Source organism: Macaca nemestrina, chromosome 12 (genome assembly GCF_043159975.1).
Source record: "Macaca nemestrina isolate mMacNem1 chromosome 12, mMacNem.hap1, whole genome shotgun sequence".
Lineage (NCBI taxonomy): Eukaryota > Metazoa > Chordata > Mammalia > Primates > Cercopithecidae > Macaca > Macaca nemestrina.
The window spans coordinates 3563804-3577980 of NC_092136.1; the positions used below are offsets into that span (position 1 = coordinate 3563804).

The 14177-nt window shown below is 48.7% G+C and overlaps 1 protein-coding gene across 6 annotated transcripts in view; it reads left to right on the plus strand.

Annotated features, from left to right (window-relative positions):
- The window catches only part of LOC105469739 (SH3 and multiple ankyrin repeat domains 2), a 666868-nt gene that overhangs the window by 22936 nt on the left and 629755 nt on the right, over positions 1-14177 (plus strand). For all 6 annotated transcript variants that reach the window (XM_011721220.2, XM_071074114.1, XM_011721226.2 and 3 more), the window contains exon 2: positions 4678-4777. The gene's annotated coding sequence lies outside the window, so the exon portion shown is untranslated. The remainder of the gene's footprint in view (positions 1-4677; positions 4778-14177) is intronic.

Genomic DNA, 14177 nt, shown 5'->3' on the forward strand with positions numbered 1-14177 from the left:
CTGGACTCTGTATTGAGTTATATTGCTATATGCCTGTCCCTCCACCAGAACCACACAGCTTTGATTACTATACTGTATAATAAATCTTGAAGCTGAGTATATTCCTCCCTCCCTTTTTTTTTTTTTTTGCAAATGGTTTTAGTTTTTCTAGTTCTTTTGCCTTTCCATGTACTTTTTTTTTTTTTTAAAGTCACAGTCCCGCCCTGTTGCCCAGGTTGGAGGCTGGAGTGCAGTGGCGTGATCTCAACTCACTGCAACCTCCACCTCCCAGGTTCAAGCAATTCTTCTGCCTCAGCCCCCCAAGAAGCTGGGATTACAGGTGCGCACCGCCACACCCGGCTAATTTTTTGTATTTTTAGTAGAGACGGGGTTTCACTGTGTTGGCCAGGCTAGTCTCAAACTCCTGACCTCAAGTGATCCACCTGCCTTCGCCTCCCAAAATGCTGAATAATCTTGTCCATATCTACGAAAAAATTTTGCTGGGATTTTGACTGGAATTGTGTTCATCATCATCACCTGCACGTCAGTTTGGGAAGAACTGACATTCTGACTATGTTGAGTCTTCCCATCCATGAACAGGGTATATCTCAGTGTTTTTAGATCTTTGATTTGTTTTCATCAGTGTTGCATAGCTTTCCGCATACAGTTCCTGAACGTGTATTGTTAGGTTTATACCTATTTCTTTTTTCTTTTTTTTTTCTTGAGATGGAGTCTCTGTCACCAGGCTGGAGTGCAGTGGTACAATCTTGGCCCACTGTGACCTTCACCTGTCAGGTTCAAACGATTCTCCTGCCTCAGCCTTCCGAGTAGCTGGGATTACTGGTGCCTGCCACAATGCTCAGCTAATTTTTATATTTTTAATATAGACAAGGTTTCACCATGTTGGCCAGGCTGGCCTTGAACTCCTGAACTCAGGTGATCCACCTGCCTCGGTCTCCCAAAGTGGTGGGATTACAGGTGTGAGCCACCACACCCAGCCTGTAATCTTTTTATGCTCACTTTCTCTGGCTTTGGTTATCAGGGTAGTACTTGCTCCATAAAATAAATTAAGAAATGTTCTCTCCTATTCTACTTTCTGGAAGAAATTGTGTAGAATTAGTATTAATTATTCTTTAAGCATTTCATAGAATTCTCCAGTGAACTCATTTAGGTCTAAAGATTTCTTTTTCTCAAAAAAACTGGAGTTTAAAAATTATGAATTCAATTCCCTTAATAGCTGTAGGAAATGATTCAAATTACCTTTTACAAATTGGGCAAGGTGAAGTAGTTTGTATTTCTTGAATAATTGCTTTATTTCATCCACATTGTCAAGTTTATGTGTGTAGAGCTGATTTAGTATTCCTTTAGTACCTTTTTGATGTCTGCAGGGTCTTTAATGGTGTCTCCTATTTAATTCCTGGTATTGGTAATTTGTGTTGTCTTTTTTTCTTTGTCAGTCTTGTTAGAGTTTCGTCAATTGCGTTGACTTTTACAAAGAGCCAGTTTATTGTTTCGCTGATTTTTCTGTTGTTATTCTGTTTCCTGTTCATTTTTTTTCCCACTTATATGTTTATTATTTTCTTCCTTCTGTTTGCTTTGGGTTTGTTCGGCTCTCCTTTTGCTAGCTTCTTGAGGTGGGAACTTAGAATTTGATTTGAGATTATTCTTCTTTTCCAATATATGCCATAAATTTCATGAACACTTGAAAAGAATGTGAATTCTGCTGTACTACGGTGGAGGCAAGTTCTACAACTATCACTTTGATCTTGTTAATTGATCATATTACTGAGTTCTTCTGTATCCTTGCTGATTTTCCTGTCTTATTCTATCAATTGTGGAGAAAGGCTTGTTAAAGTTGTATTCAGTTATAAGTGTGGATTTATGTCTTCTTTCTTCAGTTCTATCCATTTTTGCTTCATGTGTTTTGCTCCTCTGTTTGGTATATACACATTTAGAATTACTATGTCTTCTTGGTGGAGTCCTCTCTCATCATTATGTAATGTTTTCTTTGTGGTATTTTCCTTGCCTCAAAGTCTATTTTATCTAATATTAACATAGCCATGATTGCTTTCTTTTGACTTCTGTTCATAAAAGGTATCTTATTCCATCCTTTTACTTTCATCCTACCTATGTCATTATATTTGAAGCAAATTTTTGTAGATCTTATTTAATTGTAGCTTGTAAAATCTACTCTGCCAATCTCTGTCTTTTAACTGGTATATTTTGACCATTTACATTTAATGCAATTATTGATACATTAGGCCTTACATTTGTTATTTCAGGTTTTCATTTTTCTATTTTTTCCTGCCTTCTTGTGGGTTATTTGAACATTTTTGAACATTTTTTAGGGTTCCATTTTGTTTATGTGTATATCTCTTTGCACAGCTTTCTAAGTGGTTGCTCTGGGTATTATATCACGTATACTTTATCATCTATTGTGATACCAGTTTGAGTAAAATATACAATCTTCTTTTATGTCTCTTTACCCTTCTCCATTTATAAATGTTAAATATTTGCTCTATACATTTAGAACCATATCAGATTGTGTTGTAATTTTTGTTTCAACCATCAAATATAATCGATAAAACTCAAGAAGGAAAGCCTATTATATTTACCAAACTTTTGCTTACCATACTCCTTTTTCCTTCCTAATGTTCCAAAACTCTGTCTTTTATTATTATTATTTTATTTAGAAAGGTTTCCTTTTAGCTATTCTTTTAGATTAGGTCTGCCAGTGGCAAATTTCCTTAGTTTCCTTTCATCTGAGACTATCTTAATTTTCCCTTCATTCTTACAGGATATTTTTGTTGGTATAGAATTATGAATTGAGAGTTCTTTTCTTTCATCACTTGAAAATTACTGTGCCACTTTCTTTTGGTCTCCACAGTTTCTGATGAGAAATGTAAGTATTGCTTTTCTCTGCCTGTTTTCAATATTTTTTCTTCATTATTAGTTTTCAGAAGTTTAATTCTCATGTATATTGGTGTGAATTTTCTTGGGTTTATCCTATTTGGGATTCATTCAGCTTCTGGAATCTGTAGGTTTATATCTCTCACCAAATTTGGGATATTTTAAGTACTTTTTTCAGACCCTCCCTCTCTTATCTCTCCTTCTGACATTTCAAGCACTTAAAGTTAGGTATTTTATTATTGCCCCGTAACTCCCTGAGACTCTGTTTATTTATTTTCAGTCTGTTTCACTCTATTGTTCAGTTGGGGGTAATTTCTATTGTTCTGTCCTCCAGTTCACTGATTATTTTCTCTGTCCCCTCCATTCTGCTGTTGAGTCCATCCACTGAGTCTTTTGTTTCAGTTATTGTATTCTTTAGTTCTATCATTTTCCTTCCTTTCTTTTTTTTTTTTTTGTAAGATGGATTTTGACTCTTGTTGCCCATGGTCTGGAGTGCAGTGGCATGATCTTGGCTCACTGCAACCTCTGGCTCCTGGGTCCAGGTGATTCTCCTGCCTCAGCCTCCTGAGTAGCTGGGATTACAGGTGCCCACCACCACACCCAGCTAATTTTTGTATTTTTAGTAGAGATGGGGTTTAGGCATGTTGGCCAGGCTGGTCTCGAACTTCTGACCTCGAGTGATCCACACACCTCGGCCTCCCAAAATGCTGGGATTACAGGCGTGAGTCACCGCGCCTGGCCAGTTCTATCATTTTCACTTGATTCTTTTTTATATCTTTGGTGAGATGTTCTGCTTCCTTGGTGAGGCTTTCTGTTATTTCTTCTGTTTCTAGCATGTTCATACTTGTTCGTGGAAGCATTTATCACGGTTGCTCTCAGCTCTTTGCCAGACCATTCTGACATCTCTCTCACCTCTGTGTTGGCATCAATTGATTTTATTTTTTCAGTTTGAAATCTTCCTGAACCTTGGTTTGATGGGTGATTTTCTATTGAAACTTGGACATGTTTGTATTATGTTATGAGACTTTGAGTCTTACTTAAACCTTTTTTTTGTAAGCTAACTTTTCCTGACGCCACTTCCACAAGGGAAGGTGGAAAGGGGCGTCACCTCATTACTGACAGGTGCTATAGAAATCCAGGCTCCCCGTGCTGCCTGTACTAATGCCAGAGTGAAAGGAGGATTTGTTACTGCCTGGTGGGGATGAATGTGCCAGCTCCTTCCTTTGGTCTATTCGATGCCACCCTGGCAGGGATTTGGTGCCTCATTATAGCCACACAGGGTAGAAATCTAGACTCCCTACTCAGCCTTTGCTGCTGTGGGTGGGGCTGAGGTCACAGATTTTTCTGCAGTGTCTGGCTGGAGTAGACCTGTTGTCTAAATGTATTGCCCTGTTAGCTGCCACTTTCCCAGTCTTTAGACTAAAGAGAACACGCTTTTGTTGTGGTATTGTTCCTGCTCCTGTTGACTTTTCTGGGTCGCTGGTTTATTCAGCACCATGTCTGGGATGTATGAGGCAAGAAGAAAACCCAGAGAGCTCACACCATGTCCCTGGCTGGTCTGCCTTCTCTCCACCTTGAGGAGCGTTATGTTTGTTTTATATACACCATCCTGAGTATTAGTTGTGCTTTGTGTGAGGAATAGGGAAAAATGTGTCTACTCCATCTGCCCGGAAGCAGAAGTTCGATCCCTGGTTTTTAGCTCAGAAATATCAGAATCTACATGAGGTTTTAACACGTGCCTCTCCACAGTCTCTGTCTGACCATGCCCTGGTCTCTGTCTCTCCACAGGTCTGGAAATCTCTCCAGGCACCCTGTTTTGGCCCCCTAGAACACAGACAGTTCCTGCTCTAAGAGGCCATCTGTGGGGCTCAGTCTGCCAACACCTCTGGTGAGTTATAACATTTTCCCCTGTGCTTGTTACCTGCAAGCCAGTGGCCACTGTCTGGTTTGGTCCACCTCCCCGCCTTTGCACTGTGGCCAGGGGACTTTCAGTTTCTTTTGTCAGGCCCTGTGTGCCCTGTGCTTGTGTTTGGGTGGGAAGAAGGTGGGTGGCATTGTCCTTGGTGGCCCTCTTGTGTGACCTTGTGGGGTGTGAAGGGGACTATGCCTCTGGCTTCTGAACTGTGCTCTGAGCTGTCCTCACCAGTGTGCCCATGCCACACCCAGTCAAGGTGGCGGCAGACAGATGAGTGGTGCAGGCACTTCCAGCTCTTCTCCATCATTTTCACATGAACGGGGGTGTGACTGGTGGTGCCCACATGCAGGGAAGGGTGCACGGAAGCTCAGGCCTGTGTGCTCTGCAGAGGCCAGAGCGTGGTCTGGTGCTCAGTGGCCCTTTTCTTGAGTGCCTCCTCTGTGCCTTGCTGGTATCACCTCACCTGTAATGTGCTTAAAGGCCCCGTCTGCTGAATATCTTATCAACGTTGACCCTGACTACCACCAACTCCATGCAGAAAGTGGCATCACCACCATTTTCAGTGAGGACACAGGCTCTCAGCAGTTAGATACTTGGTCATGGTCATGTGGGTATCGAGTGGCTGAATCCAGCTTGGCTGACCGCACACTGGGCTCCTGCTGGTACAGGACCCTGCCTCCTGGCATGGCCTTGTATACCAGGGGCCGTAAAGACAAATCTGTATGGTCCAGAGCCCCATGGGCAATTTCTCAGTCCTTCTGAGCTGTTCTCACCAGTGTGCCCATGCCAGACCCAGTCGATGTGGCTGTAGACAGATGAGTGGTGCAGGCGCTTCCAGCTCTTCTCCGTCATTTTCATGTGGACGGGGTGTGTGCCTGGTGGTACCCACATGCAGGGAAGGGCCTCTGAGCTGCATGGGCCTGCCCAAGAAGCTGTGTCAGATATGCTTTCCTAGTTGTGTACACCATGAGATCTTAATACTGTGGAAGTGCTGTACAGTCATCCCTCGGCACCCAAAGGGGATTGGTTCCCGGATCTCCCGTGAATACCAAAGTCCATGGATGCTCAAGTCCCTGATTTCATACGGTGCAGTATTTGCATATAACCGAAGCACTTTCTCTCATACACTTTAAAACATCTCTAGATCATGTATGATACCTAAATGATGTAAATGATATGTAAATGGTTGCTATACTGTGTTGTTTAGGGAACAATGATGAGAAAAAAAGTCCGTACGTGTTCGGTACAGATGCAACGAAAAAGTATTTCCAATGTGTGTGTGGTTGGTTGAGTGCAGCGAAACAGAAGCCGTGCACATGGAAGGCTGTTTAGGTGCCGATTGTGTATCTCTGCTTCACCCTCCACCACCCCACGAGAATGCACATGCTGGGGTCCTAAACACGGCAGGCAGGAGCGGAATGTCAGAGTCACAGCCCCATGCAGGACTACCCTGGTCCTGGTCACCATCGCAGTTGGGCGGCCTCACCTGCCTGGTTTTCCTGTCTCCAGCTCCACAACTCACCAATCCCGTCTGAAATCCAGTCGGAGTCCCGCTCTCCCCGTGTTCAGGCCCTTCTCTGCACCCGCACGTACCTCCAAGTCTCTGAGTTCCCTCTCAGCCTCTGCTGTCATTCGCTCCCAGATGTGGACAGGTGTCCTCCCGGGTGGAGGGTGCTTCTGCCTTCCCTGGCTGTCTTGGCCGAGGGCTGGGTCTGCATCCTCCACAGTCCCCCTTGTCTCTGGCCGATGCTGCATACTTGTCCCTTGTGCAGAAGCACTGGTCTGGTACATGGTTCCTGATCGAAAGCCGTCACAAGGATGCATATGAGAACGTGTGACCCTGCTGGAGAAGGCGGTCCACCCCTTTATCCTAGGGCAGGAGCAGAGAGGGAAGGACATTAGTTCCTGTCCGCCTGGGAAGGAGCATGTGTCCCTGCAGGCCCGGGGTTGAGCCACTAAGATGCTGTCAGCAGTCAGCTGCCTTTGGCTTCCTCGGAGCTTGGACTTGGGACTTGCCATTTATTCATTCTCTCTCCCGGGGCTGGGGCAGAGCTAAAACCCATGGTGTGCATGCACTTCTGCCTTTAGAAGGTGCCTGCGTCCGGCCAGCTGGGCCTCGGTTTGCAGCTGGGACCTGTCTCCCTGCAACTCCCTTCTTAGCTCCTCCGGGAGCTTCGTGAGGAAGGAACACTTGGGCGGTTGGGTTGAGCTTTTGCTTCTCGCTGGGAGCCTGTCTCTCGGGAGCTGCCTTTGGCTCTCAAGTGTTGGGGAGCGCTTGCTTCCGGAGCAGCAGCCCTGCAACCCTGGCGACTGTGATTAAAGGGAAGGAGAGAATGAAAAGCTGGCCTGGGCAACTCATGAAGGCCGGGAGTGAATTTCTTTTAGTTCTGTTTTTCTGGCCAGGGTACTTTCAGCCCACACAGTTGGTGACCTCGGGACAGGGGAGCCGTGCTGCTTTCTGGGAAGATCAGTCCCCTCGGCTGGAGGCAGGGTGGTGGGTAGGTGGGGTTTTCCTTTTGGGGATGTCAGTGCTCTGGGAGGCCCAGGTGGTCCTGGTCCTGGTGCAGGGAAGGGTGAGGCAGAATCACTGACTTGGCCACGCTCACCTGGGCGCTTCTCCCTCCAGCAGCTTCTCCTGCTTCCTCAGGTGTCCCAGTTCCACCCTAACAGGAGCCACCAAGGGACCCTGCTCCTCAATGGCTCTCCTGATGTCCTCAGACCCCCATTCGTCACGAACATTGTTGTGTGGCCACCTCACGCCCCCATGCCATGGCTGCAGTGTCATTTTACAGTGGAGACTCCCAGCGCCTAAGCGCCTGCGTACATCCTGGGTTTCTAGCCTTGTCTACTGATCACCTCCCCTTGCTGCTCAGAAAAAAAACCGGAAAATTACCCTGGAGGGGTAATTGAGTGAGCAGCCAGGATATCATGTAATTAGTGGCAGAAGGGTTCCACTTAGCAGTAATGGAATTAACTGACAATGTTGCAATTCTCATTGACTGTTGAAGAGGCTAGATTAGATGAATTTGAAGATTTGGCTTTTCCTGAGGTGTTCTTTGCTATTGTCTCAAATTATATTTTTCACTTGTTGGTGTAATCAGACCCCTAATGATTAATGACGTGACCCGAGAGGATATGCTCCAGGGGACCCTCCTGGGTGGGGAAACAGGGTATCAAGCGGCATTTGCCAGGGCAGGATTGGGGCGAGGACCCTGTCCTCTGCAACTGTTCTCTGGCCACCGTCTCCTGCTGGGCACCCACTGCCTTGTGCCCAACCAGAAACTGGCAGACTGTGGTGCAAGGGTCCAATCCTGGTCATTGCTAATTTTTATAAATGAAATTTTGTTTTTATTTTAAAAGTCTTAGCAAGATACACATAATACAGAAGTTACTATCTTCATTTTTTTTTTCTTTTTCTGAGACAGAGTCTCGCTCTGTTGCCCAGGCTGGAGTGTAGTGGAGCGATCTCGGCTCACTGCAGCCTCCACTTCCTGGTCTCAAGCATTTCTCCTGCCTCAGCCTCTCAAGTAGCTGGGATTATAAGCACCTGCCACCACGCCTGTGGGTGTCTCAGGGAGCTGTCATCGTGAACTTGGTAAGGGGAACAATTAGGGCTGCAGCAGCCTTGGGGAACCCCCCGAAGCAGGACCCCAAGGAGTCAAATGGCAGGATCCTGTCAGCAGTACAGATGGACCGAGCTGGAATACCCTGCTGCCCTCTCCTCCTGCGTCTGTCTCGGACACTGTCATGTTTCCCCAAGTCCGTGAGGATGAGGGAAGTGCTGGCACCGCATCACGCTGTCTTCATTGCCCCCCCAAGACGTTTTTCTCTTCAGCCCTGGGGCTGCCGGGCTCATTCTTGGAGCAGGGAGAGTGCTGTCCACGTGTGGAGAGTGTGTGTGTGTGTGTGTGTGTGTGTGTGTGTTTTAAGACGGATTGTGCTGTGTCCCCAGTTCCTTCAGCAGAAGCCTGAGTCTCTTGGCATCCACTGAGCCCCAGGCCAAGTAGAGGGAAGTGGGTGGATGGAGTGAGCTGGTCTCCAGCTGCAGTGGATTTCCTGACACTTGCAGAACAGTCTGCCGGTAGGGAAGAAGTGAGATGAGTGTGAACAGAAACAAAAGCACGTTACATGAATATAAATATATACCTGGGCCAGGTGCTGTGGCTCACGCCTGTAATCCCAGCACTGTGGGAGGCCAAGGCAGGTGGATCACGAGGTCAAGAGATGGAGACCATCCTGGCTAACACGGTGAAAGCCCGTCTCTACTAAAAATATAAAAACATTAACCGGGTGTGGTGGCGGCACCTGTGGTCCCAGCTACTCGGGAGGCTGAGGCAGGAGAATGGCGTGAACCTGGGAGGCGGACCTCACAGTGAGCCGAGATCGCGCCACTGCACTCCAGCCTGGGCGACAGAGTGAGACTCCATCTCAATAAATAAATAAGCCTGTGGATTTCCAATGAAGAGGATAAGGTGGCAAGGGCTGAGACAAGGTGCTGAGACCAAGTATGCACCACTAAGTACTGGGATGGTTTTGCAGCCCCTGGAGACCACCTGGGACTGAGGCTGCCTTTGGAAGTTCCCTTGCAGATGATGGAAAGCTGCTGTTCTTCACATTCTGGGGTCACGGACTTGTTTGAGCGTCTGTTGAGTCTTGTGAAGAATGGACGCCTCAGCACACACCCACGTCCTGCGTCGAATCCTCGGCGATTTATTGCCACTCCCAGAGAGTCCCCACCGGGCGCCAGGCATCTGATGATTCTTATGAAGAATGGACATGTCCTGCTCTCCCAGCGAGCCCCCACCAGGCGCCAGGCAGGCCCCTGGGATCTAGTCTGGCAGAGACCCCCCAGTATATCTCTCTAGGCAGCTCACGGCAGGTGCTCTGTTGAGGGGACCAGATGAAGACCTTCACCTCCAGAGCAGATGCACTGTTTGGTAGTCCAGGGACACACACAACACGGAGGGTCTCCTGCAGGAGCACCCACACATTGACACCAACGCAGTGTTCCTGTCTGCTGTGTGTTGTGCCACAAGGGATGGCTGCTGCCTGGCTTTGCAGCTCTCTCAGAAGTTCACTGAGTCAAGATTGAGGAGCTGGGTCTGTGTATGACCACGTGTGTGCTGGTGGGAGGGCGCCACGGCTGTTCCTGATTCTGAGAGGAGGCACAACTTATGCAAGGGTGAGCACCCAGGTGTGTCCCTGGACAGGGAAGCCTGACACCCTCCACACCATACTTGGCTGGGCTCCTATGAACTGAAGCTCCCGAAGGTCCCTCCTGTGTCATCGCTGCACATGGGTTTTCTTGAGGCATGGCGTGGCGGGGTGTGTCTGATTGGCCTGCCTCGAGAGTGGCTCACTACAAATTGTGTAGCAGATTTCTTGATGAGAACAATTGTGGCAGTCCTTGCAAGGCCCTGTGCTTTTCCTCAAGTCCTTACCCATAGCGACATTTGTCCTGGCCTGGACATGGGGCTGGCAGAGCCTCCTGCTTCCTGATTCAGCCTGACTAGTTGCTGACCAGCTCCTTCCATCTGTGGTGAGATGAGGAGAGCCAGGGCCTGAGAGGGCATTCTGCTTTGGAAGCACAGTGGCTTTGAGTCAGAGGACTGGGCTTTATTCTGCTCTGACCTTTCCCCTGACAGTGGGGCCGAGCGTCCTCGCTGGTGAGGAACAGTGGCTGACGGTGCATCTCACTTCTGCAAACGCCTTTTCCTGGAGACATATAATGTCGGGCATTCCAACAGGATCATGAAATTTCTTTTTCTTCCATTTCCTGGCCTGTGATCTCCCAGAGTTTAGTAACCTCTGCTCTAAGTCAGAGGGTGTGTGTGTGCCTTAGATGCAATTTATGGAGCACTTCTCTCTCAATAAATAGTCTGGTCTTCTTAGACTATCTTAAGCCTCCAACCTGCCTTTGACAGATAAGGAAACTGAGGCTGGAGATTCAGTAACTCATCAAGGATCACACCTAAGGGAATTAGAATCAGGATTCCAAGCCAATATTTCGTATCCCAGAGACTGCCCATTGGTCCCCTTTGCTATGCCAGCCACTCTATCCTGGGAGCTCCCTTGAGGCAGGGCTGTTTTATACCCACCTGTAATGTCCACGGCACCTGCCTAGGACTCAGGAAGGGAGGGTGGGGAGGGACACTTGGGTGCACAGCCCTGTCCTGGCAACGTAACATTCCCTGGAGCTATCCAAGATTTGGAAAACAGCATCGGGCTAGGGTTTATGGGGTTGGAATTCTTTCTCCCCTTGTTCTATAGCCTCACTCAGTCCATCCTTGGAGTCCTCTGCGCATGCTGGGCTCTGGGGCGTGTCCCTTCTCCCCCGTACTTCCCCATCTCCCCTGACACTTCTGCTCGGGCTGCCCTCCTTCCCAGGACAGCTTCTCCCTGCCCTGGCACATCCCACTCAACCAACGATGCCCACTTCAAGCTCATGCCCCTCCAGGGCACCCTTCTGCCACACCGAGTACACAGTGGGGCCCCTGGGAACACCACTGCATGGCTTTCTGTGCCGTGTCCCCCCGCCCCCCACCCCCCACCGGGTTTAAATACAGGGATGCTGGAACAGTTGGATGTTCAGGGCAGCTGTAGATTTCTTCATGTGTGCGTTTTAGGTGTCTTAAGGCCCTTAAAAGCTTTTCTTGGGAGCCCTCAGACTGCCAAACCCAGTGTACCCCTTGGATGCCAATCATTCTTTTTTTTTTTTTTTTTCCCAGTGGAATTCATTGAAAGTTAGGTAAGCCTGCCTCGGAAGCAGGCAGGAATGCAGAGGAATTCCTTTCTCGGCATTTCACTCTCCAGCCTGGAGAGGCGAGAGTGACCCCGAGTGTGCCACCTTCCAGAGATGCCTGGTGCAGGGTCAGCCTCCAGCAACGGTGTCATGCTGAGGACTAGTTAGAGCTGTTCAGATTCTGGAAATGGGGACCGGAAGACCTGGCTGAGGGAGAGACACGGGGTCACATGGGGCAGCTGGCCCTGGCGTCCGTGCTGTCCTGCTCTGTCGATTTGCTTTTGCTTCTTGGTTAAACTTTACCTGCATCTCAGCAAAGCACTGAAAATAGGTTAGAAACTTGCTAATTTCCCCTTTTCTTGGAAAGAAGAAGGGAAAAATCAGAGAGAATGTCGTTCAACCAAAACAAGCAAACAAGCAAACAAACCTAATGTAGGAGGCTTGGCCTGAGACTGCTGGAAATGAAATTTAAAATGGGCCGGGCATGGTGGCTCACACCTGTAATCCCAGCACTTTGGGAGGCCAAGGTGGGTGGATCACCTGACATCAGGAGTTCAAGACCAGCCTGGCCAACATCGTGAAACCTCATCTCTACTAAAAATACAAAAATTAGCTGGGCATGGTGGTAGAAGCCTGTGATCCCAGCTACTTGGGAGGCTGAGGCAGTAGAATCACTTGAATCCAGGAGGCAGAGGTTGTGGTGAGCCAAGATCCCGCCATTGCACCCCAGCCTGGTTGACAGAGTAAGACTTGGTCTCCAAAAAAAAAAAAAAAAAAAAAGAATTTATAGTGTTGGTTGAATCCAAATGTTCCTGTTTTGTTTTGTTTTTTTCCTTTCCTTCCATGATTCTTTCTTTTCTTTCTTTTTCTTCTTTCTTGAGGCAGGGCCTCACTCTGTCACCGAGGCTGGAGTAAAGTGGTTCAGTCATAGCTTACCGCACCCTCAACCTCCTGGGCTCAAGCGATCCTCACTCCTCAGCTTCTTGAGGAGCTGGGACTACAGGCATGCACCACCATGCCCAGCTAATCTTTTTTTTTACTTTTACTTTTTGTAGAGACCAGGGTCTTGCTGTGTTGCCCAGGGTGGTTTCAAACTCCTGGCCTCAAGTGATCCTCCCACCTCAGCCTTCTGAGTAACTAGGACTACAGGTGTGTGCCACCATGCCCATCTAGTTTTTTTACTTTTATTTTTTGTAGTTGCTGCGTCTTGCTATGTTGCCCAAGTGGTCTCGAACGCCTGCCCTCAAGTGACCCTCCTGCCTCGGCCTTGCAAAGTGCTGGGGTTGCAGACTTGAGCCACTACACCCAGCCTTGACATTTTTATTATATTACAAATTATCAACTGTTTACTGAGGTGTCCCTTCCCTGCCCGGCCCTGGTCAGCATCCCGTGAATGGGCCGTTGGGGGAGGTGGAGTGCTCCGAGCCCCTGCCTCCTGCCTCCTTCCTGGGACTTGTTCTGTGTGGCTCCAGGTTGGCCCTCATCACTTAGCAGTCCTGAGAAAGAGAATGAGTTTGTAGTAGCGGGAAGTGCATTCTTGGTCTTATTTTCTGTGTCTCTGCTCAGGCTTAGACTGGGGCCGTCTTGGAAGGTGACAGTGGCCCCAACTGAAACCTCAGCGGGACCCTGTTCTCAGAAGCCCTATTTTCCCCTAAAGTGCAAGGGTGTGGCTGGCAGGGAACAGGCGTCAGGGTCTCGGGGTGAAGTGTACCTGCCTCAGGAGTCCCTTGCTGCGGTCTTCACCCTGGGGGAGGAGGTGAGCAAGCAGCATCCTGTGGTGCCTCTTCCCGTCGGAGCCTGTCACCTGAGAACTTGTCCATGGGGTCCCTTCCTGGCACAGGCTCACTTTACAGAGGCAGTGCAGCTGGGAGGTGTGCCGGGTCCTGTTACCTGCCCAGGGGACGCTCCTGCCAAGCCGCATCATCAGCCCAGCAGGGGCCCTCTGCCTACGCCCTGAGCTGGGAGCCTGGTGCCGCGGTTACCATGTGAGCACACCCCTTCCAGATCATTCCAGTGGAGTTTATGGGTTTTTTTTTTTTTGGATTTACATCTTTGACTTTTATAAAAGTAACTTATGTTCTTGAAAATCCAGCCAGACCTCGGTTTCCCCACCCCTGGCCTTCAGTTCTCCTCAGAACAGGACAGCTGTGTTCGGGGCTCCCCAAGGTCGCCCCCACTACCAGGTTCACTGATTCGCGAGAGGGACTCACAGAGTCCTTAGTGAAGCTGTTTTGGTGACAGGCACGGTTCATCACAGCGAAGGGTGGAATCAGCAAAGGCAAAAGGCAGGTGGGGCAGAGTCCAGGAGAGACCAGGCGCCCGCTTCCCCTGTCTTCTCCCAGGGTGGCATGTGGACGGTTCCCAGCGAAGATGTTGACAGCACACAAGGAGTCCAGCCCTCTGCACTATGCTCCAGACCCTCAGAGCCAGGCTTTTCCTGGGGGTTTTTCACATATGTATGACTGGCCTTAGTCCCCAGGCCCCCCAGAGGTCACGCTGCTACCATGTGGCCTGGGGTCCCCACTGTAATGCGTGTTGTCAGCACAGGCCACATGATGCCGCTCAAGACCCCAGGTGAACTCGGGCACTCTTACTGCACAGGATATTCCCAGGGCTCAGAGGGGATCTCCC